General features: G+C 43.9%; 1 protein-coding gene and 1 pseudogene across 2 annotated transcripts in view; both read left to right on the forward strand.

Moving 5' to 3' along the window:
- Positions 1-13,555, forward strand: part of REC114 (REC114 meiotic recombination protein) — a 148,424-nt gene that overhangs the window by 58,894 nt on the left and 75,975 nt on the right. The gene's annotated exons all lie outside the window — the stretch shown is intronic.
- LOC102430931 overlaps positions 12,382-13,555 on the forward strand; it is a 21,424-nt pseudogene continuing 20,250 nt past the window's right edge.

Here is a 13,555-nt window from a genome sequence, read left to right on the forward strand (position 1 = left end):
GTCTTGCTTACAACCAACGGACCAACCGCACCTTCCCAACCTACTGGCTTGATCTCCCACAACTGACCCCCCTGCTGGCCTGCTCACTCCAAACTGCCCGCCCCCCGCTGTCCTGATCACCTCCAACTGACCCCCATTGACTGCCTGCTTGCCCCCAACTGGCCCCCATGCTGGTCTGCTTACCCCCAACGCTCCGCACCCCACCAGCTTGATCACCCACAACTGCCCTCCCCTCTTGACCTCTAACTGCCTCTACCTTGGCCCCGCCACCATGGCTTTGTCCAGAAGAACGTCTGGAAGGTCTCCTGGAAGGTCTCCCAGTCTAATTAGCATATTACCCTTTTATTAGTATAGATAGAGGCCTGGTGCACGGGTGCGGGGTGGCTGGTTTGCCCGAAAAAGTGTCCCGGATCAGGGTGGGGGTCCCGCTGGCGTGCCTGGCCAGCCTGGGTGAGGGGCTGAGGGCCCTTTTCAGGCTACCCACAGCCCCTTCAGGGTGGGGGTGGTCCCGCTGGTGTGCCTGACCAGCCTGGGTGAGGGGCTGAGGGCTGTTTTTAGGCCACCCACAGCTCCTTCAGGGTAGGGGTGGTCCCACTGGGGTGCCTGGCCAGCCTGGGTGAGGGGCTGATGGCTGTTTGCAGGCTGGCCACGCTCCCTGGCTACCCAAGCTCCCAGCCTCTCCTTTTTTTCTTTTTTTTTTCAGCTCCTCCTTGAGCGGAGGCCAAGGCGGGCTGGAAGCAGGTATCTGGGATTTATTTATCTTCTATAATTGAAACTTTGTAGCCTTGAGCGGAGTCAGGGCAGGTGGGAAGCTTAGCTTCCTCCATCATGGGGTTCAACCCAAGCCTCCTGCTTGCTCCAGCTCCGTGGCCGCTGCCATCTTAGTTGGGTTAATTTGCATACTTGCTCCTGATTGGCTGGTGTGTGTAGCAGAGTGATGGTTAATTTGCATGTTTCTCTTTTATTATTGTAGATTGTCTTGACTCCATTGTATGTTCTTGCCTCCTTTGTCAAATATTAATTGAGCACAGTGGTTTGGGTCGATTTCTGGGTTCTCTATTCTATTCCATTGGTCTATATGTCTGCTCTTGTGCCAGTACCAGGCAGTTTTGAGAACAATGGTTTGTAATACATCTTTATATCTGGTATTGAGATCCCACCTACTTTGGTCTTTGTTCTCAGGATTGCTGCAGCTATTCGGGTTTTTGTTTTTTTTAATTCCAGATGAATTTTTGGAGAGTTCTTTCTAGATCTGTGAAATATGACGTTGGTATTTTAATGGGGAGTGCATTGAATCTATAGATTGCTTTGGGTACTATGGACATTTTAATGATGTTGATTCTACCAGTCCACGCACGCGGTATGTTCTTCCATCTGTTTATGTCTTCCTCTATCTCTTTTTTCAATGTCTTGTAGTTTTCTGAGTACAGGTCTTTTACCTCCTTAGTTAAGTTTATTCCTAGGTATCTTAATTTTTTTGTGCAATGGTAAATGGGATTGTTTTTGTAATTTCTCTTTCTGTAAATTCACTATTATTGTATAAAAATGCCATAGATTTCTTGGTGTTAATTTTGTATCTTGCTACATTGCCAAATTCGTTTATTAAGTCTAATAATTTTTTGATGGAGTCTTTAGGGTTTTCTATGTACAGTATCATGTCATCTGTGAATAATGACACTTTTACTTCTTTTCCAATTTGGATGCCTTTTATTTCTTCTTCTTGTCTGATAGCTATTGCTAGTACTTCTAGTACTATGTTGAACAGGAGTGGTGAAAGCGGGCATCCCTGTCTTGTTCCTGTTCTTAAGGGAAATGGTTTTAGTTTTTTTGCTCATTGAGTATGATGTTGGCTGTAGGTTTGTCATATAAGGCTTTTATTATGTTGAGATATGATGCTTCTATTACCCCTTTCCTGGGCGTTTTAATCAGAAAAGGGTGCTGGACTTTGTCAAATGCCTTTTCTGCATCAATTGATATGATTATGTGATTTTCGTCTCTCAGTTTGTTTATGGATGTATCACGTTTATTGATTTGTGGATATTGTACCAGCCTTGAATCCCTGGAATAAATCCCACTTGGTCATGGTGTATAATTTTTCTAATGTAATGCTGGATCCAGTTTGCTAGAATTTTGTTGAGGGTTTTAGCATGTATGTTCATCAGGGATATTGGCCTGTAATTCTCTTTCTTTGTGGTGTCTTTAATCTGGTTTTGGGATTAGGGTAATGCTGGCTTCATAGAAAGAGCTTGGAAGTGTGCTTACCTCTTGAATTTTTTGGAATAGTCTGAGAAGAATTGGTTTTAGTTCTTTGAATGTTCGGTAAAACTCCCCTGTGAAGCCATCTGGTCCAGGGCTTTTGTTTGCTGGAAGCTTTTTAATTACTGTTTCAATATCATCAGTAGTTATCGGCCTATTCAGGTTTTTTGATATTCCTGATTGAGTTTTGGAAGCCTTATTTTTCTAGGAATGTGTCCATTTCATCGAGGTTGTCCAGTTTTTTTGAGTAGAGTTGTTCGTAGTATTTTTTTTACAATCCTTTGTATATCAGTAGGGTCAGTTGTTACTTCACCTCTTTCATTTCTGATTTTGTTTATTTAGGTCCTCTCTATTTGTTTCTTGGTGAGTCTGGTGAGAGGTTCATCAATCTTGTTTATCCTTTCAAAAGAACCAGCTCTTGGTTTCATGAATCTTTCGGCGTTTTTTTTTTTGTTTGTTTTTGCTTTGGTTTTTTTTTGTTGTGTTTTTTTTGGTCTCTATGTTGTTTATTTCTGCTCTGATCTTTATTATTTCCTTCCTTCTGGATACTGTGGGCTTTTCTTGTTGCTCTCTTTCTAATTCTTTAAGTTGTAAGGTTAGATAATTTATTACCAGTTTTTCTTGTTTTTTGAGGTAGGCCTGTAGAGCTATAAACTTTCTTCTCAGAACTGCTTTCTTTGTGTCCCATAGATTTTGGATTGTTGTGTTTTCATTGTCATTTGTTTCCAGGATGCTTTTTATTTCTTCTTTGATCTCTTTGGTAACCCACTCATTGTTTAATAGCATGCTATTTAGCCTCCAAGTGTTTGATTTTTTTTCATTGTTTTTATTGTAGTTGATTTGTAGTTTTATGCCATTGTGATCTGAGAAGATGCTTGTTATGATTTCTATCCTCTTGAATTTTAAGAGACTTTGCCTGTGTCCTAATATGTGGTCTATCTTTGAAAATGTCCCATGTGCACTGGAGAAGAATGTATATTCTGTAGCTTTAGGGTGATATATTCTGTAGATGTCAATTAAGTCCATCTGATCTAGTGAGTCATTTAGGATTGCTGTTTCTTTGCTTATTTTTTGTTTAGAGAATTTATCCAGTGGTGTCACTGGGGAATTAAAGCCCCTTACTATGACTGTATTGCTGTCGATCTCTCCCTTGATATCTTCCAGAAGTTGTTTTATGTATTTGGATGCTCCTGTATTGGGTGCATATATGTTTACCAGAGTTATATCTTCTTGTTGAATTGCTCCCTTTAGTATTATGAGTTGGCCTTCCTTATCTCTTGTTATGGCCTTTACTTTGAGATCTATTTTGTCAGATATAAGTATCGCAACCCCAGCTTTTTTCTCATTTCCATTTGCCTGAAAAATTTTTTTCCATCCCTTCACTCTCAGTCTGTGTGAATCGTTTGTTCTGAGGTGGGTCTCTCGTAGACAGCAAATATATGGGTCATGTTTTCTTATCCATTCAGCTACCCTATGTCTTTTAATTGGTGCATTTAATCCATTTACGTTTAATGTTATTATTGATAAGTACTTGTTTGTTGTCATTTTTATTCTTAATGTTTGTGTTTCTTCTTGCCTTTCTGTTTCTTCTTTTTACAGCAGTCCCTTTAACATTTCTTGCATTGCTGGCTTGGTAGTAATAAACTCTCTTAGCCCTTTTTTGTGTGTGAAGCTCCTGATTCCACCTTCAATTTTGAATGATAGCCTTGCTGGGTATAGTATTCTTGGATTCAGTCCCTTGCTTTGCATCACTTTGTATATTTCATTCCATTCCCTTCTGGCCCGGTGTGTTTCTGTTGAAAAATTAGTTGATATTCTAATAGGAGCTCCTTTGTAAGTAACTTTCTGTCTCTCTCTGGCAGCCTTTAAGATTCTTACTTTGTTGTTGGTGTTTGCCAATTTAATTATGATATGTCTTGGTGTTGGTCTTTTGGGGTTCATCTTGTTTGGGACTCTATGTGCTTCTTGGACTTGTGTGGTTTTTTACTTGCCAATATCAGGGAAGTTTTCTGTTATTATTTCTTCGAACAGGTTTCCTATTCCTTGCTTCTCTTCCTCTCCTTCTGGAACCCCTATTATACGAATATTGTTTCATTTTGTGTTGTCCCAGAGCTCCCTTAGGCTCTCCTCTTGCTTTTTAAATCTTTCCAGTTGCTGCTGTGTTTGTGTGTTTTTTCTACCTTGTCTTCTAATTCACTAATGCGGTCCTCAGCCTCTTTTAGTCTACTGTTTAAGCCTTCCATTGTATTCTTTATTGCAACTATGTCATTCTTCATCTCCTCTTGGTTCCTTTTCATGTTGGTGACATTCTCATTCAGCTCCTTATAATTCTCATTGAGTTGTGTGTATTTGTTATTGAGTTGTGTGTATTTGTCATCCAGCCATTTGAGCATCCTTATAACCATTACTCTGAATTCTATCTCTGATATGTTGCTAGCCTCAGTTTAATTTAACTCTGGTGATTCTTATTTTTCTTTCCTTTGGGGATTGCTTTTTTTCTTCCCATGTTTTGCTGTAATGTTTTAATTGTAGATCCGATTGCTTTGCTACCCAGGTTCTTTTGGGGATTGTGCTACTGGTGTGATCTCTCAGGTCTCCTAGGCTTGGTAATCTAGCATAGTTCCCTACGTTAGCTATTTGGCTTCTCTTGATGTAGGCCTGTGAGCTGGAAATGCGCAACTGCGGTGTCTAGAAGTCAGCAGCAGCCGTGGACGGGGGTGTCCCAATTTTTGCTGTCTTATGCCCTTGGTTGAAGTTGCGCGTGCCCAGCGGGGACTCACAGTGGCACTGGAAAAGCGTGCAACTGTAGTGTCCAGATTTCTGCAGCTGTGGGGTGGGCAGACTCAGTTTTTGCTGCTGCACCTGTGGTGGATAGGCGCGCGCTCCCAGTGGTGGCTCACAGGGGGCACCAGCAGTGCGTTTGCCAGCATAGCAGGGCCCTGGCACTGAACCCACGTGATTGTGGTGTCTGTGGGCAGGTATCCAGGGTGAGTGAATTCAGAATTTCTACTGCCGGGGGGAGTGTGTCCCTGTTTGTCCAAGATCACACCTAGCGGGGGCTCGCAGCACCTCCCATGAGTGCCCTGTGGATAGATGGGCTCTGGGTGCCTGCTCATTGGAAATGCACAACTGTGGCGGTAAGTTTACCGGTGCAGAGCTCTGACACACTCTGAGGGGCCCTGGTGCTAAAGATGTGTAGCTGGGTTGTCTGTGAGCAGTTATTCAGGAAGAGGGAATTCAGATTTCTACTGCGGGGCAGCACGCCCTTGTCTGTTCAAAATCACACCCAGCAGGGGTTCACAGTGGCATCCAAGAGCTGCCTATGCAGTGGTGTGCCCTGGAAGTCTGAGTGCTGGAAATGCGTGAATGTTGGAAACGCGCGAATGTTGGAAATGCACGAATGTGGCCACTGGGGAGGGGGGAAGTTGCACTTACTGCTGTGGGAGCGGTCCACCTTTGGAGGTGGAAGTTCCAGGGTCCATGGGTCTGTGGGTGGGGCAGCAGGATTTTGGCTGGAGTGGCTGCTGGGTTACGGGCAGTGTCCAAGGCCTGTCTGGGTGGTGGTGCTGATGAGTTCCTAGAAGAGGCCGCTCTCCCCTTCAAGATGGCGTGGGCTCTGTGCCCGAGTCCCACAGTCCGGGGAGTGCCCACAGCAGTGGTAGTCTTTCCCTGTCCTAGAGAGCCTGGTCTGCCAGCCTCTGCTGCTCCTGCCGGATTTAACTGTCCCTCACTCACTCACACACACACCAAACACATCTACACACTCTCCTTTCATCTCCTCACTCACTCACTTCCAATCCCTCACCTCCATCCTGCCAGCCACCATCTTTTCAAGTTTTGGATCTATTTGTTTTTCATCAGTTTATGTTGTTCATTATATTCCACAAATGAGTGAGATCATGTGATATTTATCTTTCTCTGACTGGCTTATTTCACTTAGCATAATGCTCTCCAGTTCCATACATGGTGTTGCAAATGGTAAGAGTTCCTTCTTTTTTACAGCAGTGTAGTATTCCATTGTGTAGATGTACCACAGTTTTTTAATCCACTCATCTGCTAATGAGCACTTAGGCTGTTTCCAAATCTTAGCTATTACAAATTGTGCTGCTATGAACATAAGGGTACATATATCCTTTCTGATTGGTGTTTCTGATTTCTTGGAATATATTCCTAGAAGTGAGATTACTGGGTCAAATGGGAGTTCCATTTTTAATCTTTTGAGGAAACTCCAAACTGTTTTCCACAGTGGCTACACCAGTCTGCATTCCCACCAGCAGTGCACGAGGGTTCCTTTTTCTCCATATCCTCACCAGCACTTGTCATTTGTTGATTTGTTAATGATAACTATTCTGACAGGTGTGAGATGGTACCTCATTGTCGTTTTGACATGCATCCCTCAGATGATTAGTGACTTTGAGCATGTTTTCATATGTCTCTTGGCCTTCTGTATGTCCTCTTTTGGAAAGTGTCTATTTAGGTCCTTTGCCCATTTTTTGATTGGATTGTTTATCTTCCTTTCGTTAAGTTATATGAGTTCCCTAAAAACAGCTGTGTGTTTTTTTTTTTATCCACTCATCTACTCATGGACCCTTGGGCTGCTTCCAAATCTTTGCTACTGTAAATAAGGCTGTAATAAACATGTGAGATGCATATATTCTTTTGAATTAGTGTTTCACATTTCTTCAGATATGTTCCCAAAAGTGAAATTACTGGATCAAATAGCAGTTCCATTTTTTATTTTTCGTTTTTTTAAATTAAATCTTTATTGTTCAGATTATTACAGTTGTTCCTCTTTTTCCCCCCCATAGCTCCCCTCCACCCGGTTCCCAGCCCACCCTCCGCCCTCACCACCCCCCACTGTCCTCATCCATAGGTGCACGATTTTTGTCCAGTCTCTTCCCGCATCCCCCACACCCCTTTCCCCCCAAGAATAGTCAGTCCACTCCCTTTCTATGCCCCTGATTCTATTATAATCACCAGTTTATTCTGTTCATCAGATTATTTATTCACTTGATTTTTAGATTCACTTGTTGATAGATGTGTATTTGTTGTTCATAATTTGTATCTTTACCTTTTTCTTCTTCTTCCTCTTCTTAAAGGATACCTTTCAGCATTTCATATAATACTGGTTTGGTGGTAATGAACTCCTTTAGCTTTTCCTTATCTGTGAAGCTCTTTGTCTGACCTTCAATTCTGAATGATAGCTTTGCTGGATAAAGTAATCTTGGTTGTAGGTTCTTGGTATTCATCACTTTGAATATTTCTTGCCACTCCCTTCTGGCCTGCAAAGTTTCTGTTGAGAAATCAGCTGACAGTCGTATGGGTACTCCCTTGTAGGTAACTTACTGTCTTTCTCTTGCTGCTTTTAAGATTTTCTCTTTGTCTTTTGCTCTTGGCATTTTAATGATGATGTGTCTTGGTGTGGTCCTCTTTGGATTCCTTTTGTTTGGGGTTCTCTTTGCTTCCTGGACTTGTAAGTCTATTTCTTTCACCAGGTAGGGGAAGTTTTCTGTCATTATTTCTTCAAATAGGTTTTCAATATCTTGCTCTCTCCCTTCTTCTGGCACCCCTATAATTCAGATATTGGTACGCTTGAAGCTGTCCCAGAGGCTCCTTACACTATCTTCATATTTTTGGATTCTTTTTTCATTTTGCTTTTCCGGTTGGGTGTTTTTTGCTTCTTCGTATTTCAAATCTTTGACTTGATTCTTGTGATCCTCTAGTCTGCTGTTGGAACTCTGCATAATATCCTTTATTTCAGTCAGTGTATGCTTAATTTCTAGTTGGTCCTTTTTCATAACCTCAAGGGTCTCACTAGATTTCTTGAGGGTCTCACTACATTTATCGGCAGTCTCACCAGACTTTTTGAGGGTCTTACTAAATTTATCGGCGGTTTCTAGAAAGTTCTTGAAAAACCTTAAAAGTGTGGTTTTGAACTCTATATCCAGTAGTTTGCTCTCCTTCATTTCTGTCATTTGTGTCCTGTTTCTTTGTCTTTGCATTTTTTATGCTTCCCTGTGTTGATAGAGTGGCTTTCTGTGCTAGGTGTCCTATAGGGCCCAGTGGCTCAGCCTCCCCAATTACCTGAGGTAGACACTCTTGGTGCACCCCCTTGTGGGCTTTGTGCACAGTCTCGTTGTAGTTAAGCCTTGATTGTTGTAGGTATCCCTGGGAGGAATTGACCTCCAGGCCAATTGGCTGTGAGAATCAGCTGTGTCTGCAGTGGGAGAACTTCTGTGCTGGAGACACCCCTCCGGGGCAAGACTTGCTTCAGTGGGGCTTTGTTGCTCACTGAGTCTGCCCCCTGAGTGTGTCCTTTATGGATCCGAGGAGCTGCAATCTGGATGGTCCCACTCTGACCACCGGGCACACTGGCTCCTGGATCTCTAAGGAGGTGCTAATCTAGCCTTTGCCTGAGGCTACCCAGCAGGAGCTCAGCTGTGAAGCAATGCAAGTTGCCCTGGGGCCTTGGGCTAGCTGCAAATTTGTTAGGTAATTTTCAGATTGCAAAGGGCCAGGCCTTTCATATGCAAAAGCCGGTGCACAGCTTGGGCGGGGCGGGGGTCCCAGGGTATCAACAGGGCAGAGCAAGCAGCTATGGCTGCCCTCAGAGGCCCCGCTTCTCAGTGTCCCAGCAATCGCTGGAAGCACCTCTGAGAGAAAGCTGCCCTCAAGTTCCAGCCGATGCCAGACAGTCCAGTTTCTCCCGTATGAGTCTGGGTCCCCAGAGACTAGCCCAGAACTGGAGCTCAGAGCTGAGACTCCCTACCGATTGAAAAAGACAACCGTGTCCTCAGCCTCCAGCCCTCTCCACGTGCGCCTCCGTACCTCTGTACTTTACTTCCGCACCGCACCTCCTCTGAGTCTCGGTATGCTTTTCTCTTTCCTTCTAGTTGTAGAATTTCCACTCAGCCAGCCTTCCTGTGGTTCTGGATGATGTCCGTTCCGTCTTTTAAACATTTTTTTAATATATTTTATTGATTTTTTACAGAGAGGAAGGGAGAGAGATAGAGAGTTAGAAACATCGATGAGAGAGAAACATCGACCAGCTGCCTCCTGCACATCTCCCACTGGGGATATGCCCGCAACCAAGGTACATGCCCTTGACCGGAATCGAACTTGGGACCTTTCAGTCCGCAGGCCGATGCTCTATCCACTGAGCCAAACCGGTTTCGGCCGTTCCGTCTTTTAGTTGTATTCTTGAAGTGGTTGTGCTAAGCAGCAATCTCGGGTGTTTACCTATGCCACCATCTTGGTTTTCTCCCCATTTTTTATTTTTTGAGTAAACTCCTTACTGTTCTCCACAATGGCTGCACCAATCTACATTTCCACCAACAGTGCATGAGGGCTTTCTTTTCAGTACTTGTTGTGTGTTCATTTATTGATGATAGCCATTCTTACACGTGAGGTGATATCTCATTGTGGTTTTATTTGCATTTCCCTGATGATTAGTATGTTGAGCATCTTTTTTTTTTTTAATCTTCACCCGAGGATATTTTCCATTGATTCTTAGAGAGAGTGGAAGAGAGAGGGAAAGACAGAAATATCGATGTGAGAGAAACAAATCAATTGGTTGCCTCCTGCAAGAGCCCCAGCCCGGGGCCCGGGCTGGGGAGGAGCTTGCAACTGAGGTATGTGCCCTTGACTGGAATCAAACCCGGGACCCTTCAGTCCACAGGCTGATGCTCTGAGTGAAACCGGCTAGGGCTTGAGCATCTTTTGATGTGTCTCTTGGCACCTCTGTATGTCTTCTGTTCAGGTTCTCTGCCCATTTTTATTTTTTATTTTTTAAATATATTTTATTGATTTTTTACAGAGAGGAAGGGAGAGGGATAGAGAGCCAGAAACATCGATGAGAGAGAAACATCTATCAGCTGCCTCCTGCACACCTCCTACTGGGGATGTGCCCGCAACCCAGGTACATGCCCTTGACCGGAATTGAACCTGGGACCCTTGAGTCCGCAGGCCGACGCTCTATCCACTGAGCCAAACCGGTTTTGGCCTCTGCCTATTTTTAAATGGGATTGTTTTTTTCGAATGTGAATTGTATGAGTCCTTTATATATTTTGGATTATTAACCCCTTATCAGATATGTCATTTGGAAATATCTTCTTCCATTCAGTAGGTTGTCTATAAATTCTTGGCAAACCATTCCTATATTGTCTGCACCAGGGTTGATGACTCCCACCATCCCACCCTTAGTATGCCACTAATTATATTTATTGTTAATTGTTGTCTATACCATTGTCCTGCACCCTATCTCACATTAGCTCCATGAGGCCAGCCAATGTTTCATTCAATGATGTATCCCATCTAGAAAAATGTTTGGGCATTTAATAGGTGCCCAATAGATATTTGTTGAATGAACAAATGATTGAATAAAGCTTAAGGTTAGAAACACTGCTTCTATGATTTTTTTTCTTTCCCAAATATTTATGAGAGATCAGTATATAGTGGTAGCTTTGTTAATGTTAACTGACTGACTTAAATGCTTGCTGTATGGTCTCTTTTCCTTGAACTCTGGCGTTTTCACATGAATTTTAGAATCAGCTTGTTAAATTTTATAAAAGAATTTAGGATTTGATTACTACTGCTGTAACAAATTGCCAGAAACTTAGTGGCTTAAAACAACCCAAACTTATTAGCTTACAGTTCTGGAGGTCAAAGTCTGAAATAGATCTTGTGGGGCTAAAATCAAGGTGTCAGCAGGGCTACATTCCTCTGGAGGCTCTAGGGGAGATTCTGTTTCTTGCCTATTCAAGCTTCTAGGGCTGCCTGAATTCTTGCCTTGTACCACCCTTTCATCTTCAAAGCCAGCAGTCACATTTCCTTCCCTCTTTCCCTTAGAACAGTGGTTCTCAACCTTGGCTGCACATTAGAATCACCTGGGAATCTTTTTAAAATTCTGATTTCTGGGCCTCCGGGATGAGCCCAGAAATCAGGATTTTTTTTTTTATTTTTTTTTTTTTAAATATATATTTTATTGATTTTTCACAGAGAGGAAGGGAGAGGGACAGAGAGCTAGAAACATCGATGAGAGAGAAACATCGATCAGCTGCCTCCTGCACACCCCCCCCTGGGATGTGCCCGCAACCAAGGTACATGCCCTTGACCGGAATCGAACCCGGGACCCTTCAGTCCGCAGGCCGACGCTCTATCCACTGAGCCAAACCGGTTTCGGCAGAAATCAGGATTTTAAAAAGATTCCCAGGTGCTTCTAAGTGCAGCCAAGGTTGAGAACCATTGCCTTAGAACAGGGGTCCTCAAACTATGGCCCGTGGGCCACATGCAAATACAAATATTGTATTTGTTCCCGTTTTGTTTTTTTACTTCAAAATAAGATATGTGCAGTGTGCATAGGAATTTGTTCATAGTTTTTTTTAAACTATAGTCCGGCCCTCCAACAGTCTGAGGGACAGTGAACTGGCCCCCTGTTTAAAAAGTCTTAGGACCCCTGCCTTAGAAGGACCCTTGTGATTACACTGAGTGCACCTGGATAACCCAGGATATTCTTCCTATCGCAGAATCCTTAACTTCATCACATCTGAACAGTCCCCTTTGCTGTGTAAGATAACAGATTTCACAGGTTCCAGGTGTTAGGACATGGTCATCTTTGGGGGAACCATTATTTTGCCTGCTTTGGCATCTTAACAATGTTAAATCTTACTATTCATGAACAAAGTATATATCTCTATATATTTATGTGTTCTTAAATTTCTGGCAATTTTTAGTGTGCAGACCTTTCACACTGAATAATTGCCATATTTATCCCTAAGTATTTTATATTGTTGATGTTTTTGTAAATTTTGACATTTTCAAATTCCACCTATTCTTTATTAATTTGTATAAATTTAATTCTTATTAATTGATCATGTATCCTGCAACCTTTCTAAAATCCATTTATTAGTTCTAGGAAAATCAATTAGATTTCCTACATAAATAATTATGTTGTCTATGAATTAAGACAAATTTACTTATGAGACTTTGAAACCAGGCCTTGAAGGCTACAGGGTGTTCATTTGGCCCAGAGGAGGAAAGGGATCCCAGGCAGAAGAGAGGACAGCATGTGTGTGAAGACATGGCCCTTAGGCAAGGACAAGGAGTTGTGGATGACAGCAAATGAAGATGGCACTAGTGAGACCAGAAAGGCCTAGCGTGCACAGCCCTCCAGGACCTGCTGTACCAGCGACAGGTGATGTGGTGGACGTGTACCAATGGGAGTTCTGGCACTGTGCAACTGGTTGCACGCAGCTGAGCAGGAGAGCCTAAAGCACTCCGAGGAGCTCAACCTGCTGCTGGATGACATCAAGAGGGTGTGTCAGAGAGGCAGGCGCTGCGAGACAGAGACGGCAATCACTCCTGGGGCAGGCTCACCGAGGACCCACGACTGAAGCTGTGGAACGTCTCTCATGAGCATGTACTGCACTTACCTACCGTCTTCCACCACCTGCCGCACCTGCTGGCCAAGGTAAGCACCCTGCAGCCCACAGTGCACATGGGCCAGGGCCGCACAGGAGTGTCACTGGTGGTGGGCATCCCCAGTGTGCTGTGCGAGGTACATTTGTATCTGACTAACATGCTGCACTCGCTCATCTCAGAGCTGAGCTCGCAGAAGGACTCGGTCATCGTGGTGCTGATTGCCGAGACTGACCCGCAGTACACCTTCGTGGTGATGGAAAACATAAAGGCCTTGTTTCCCACAGAGATCCATTCCGGGTTCCTGGAGGTCATCGCCCCTTCCCCACACTTCTACCCTGGCTTCTCCCGGCTCTGAGAGTCCTTTGGGGACCCTAAGGAGAGAGGTGAAGGACCAAACAGAACCTCGATTACTGCTTCTTCATAATGTAATAGCAGTCCAAAGGCATCTACTACGTACAGCTGGAGGACGACACAGTGGCCAAGCCCAACTACCCGAGCACCATGAAGAACTTCTCTCTCCAGCAGCCTTCAGAGGACTGGATGATCCTGGAATTCACCCAGCTGGGCTTCATTGGGAAGATGTTCAAGTCACTGGGCCTGAGCCTGATTGTGGAGTTTATCCTCATGTTCTACCGGGACAAGCCCATCGACTGTTTCCTAAACCACATTCTGTGGGTGAAGGTCTGCAACCCTGAGAAGGATGCGAAGCACTGTAACCAGCAGAAGCACTGTAACCTCCGTATCCACTTCAGGCCAACCCTCTTCCAGCACGTAGGCACGCACTTCTCACTGGTGGGCAAGATTCAGAAACTGAAGGACAAGGACTTTGGGAAGCAGGCACTACAGAAGGAGCCCATAACACCGCCCCCCCCCCCCCCCC

The sequence above is a fragment of the Myotis lucifugus genome, unplaced genomic scaffold, assembly GCF_000147115.1.
Source record: "Myotis lucifugus unplaced genomic scaffold, Myoluc2.0 scaffold_41, whole genome shotgun sequence".
NCBI lineage: Eukaryota > Metazoa > Chordata > Mammalia > Chiroptera > Vespertilionidae > Myotis > Myotis lucifugus.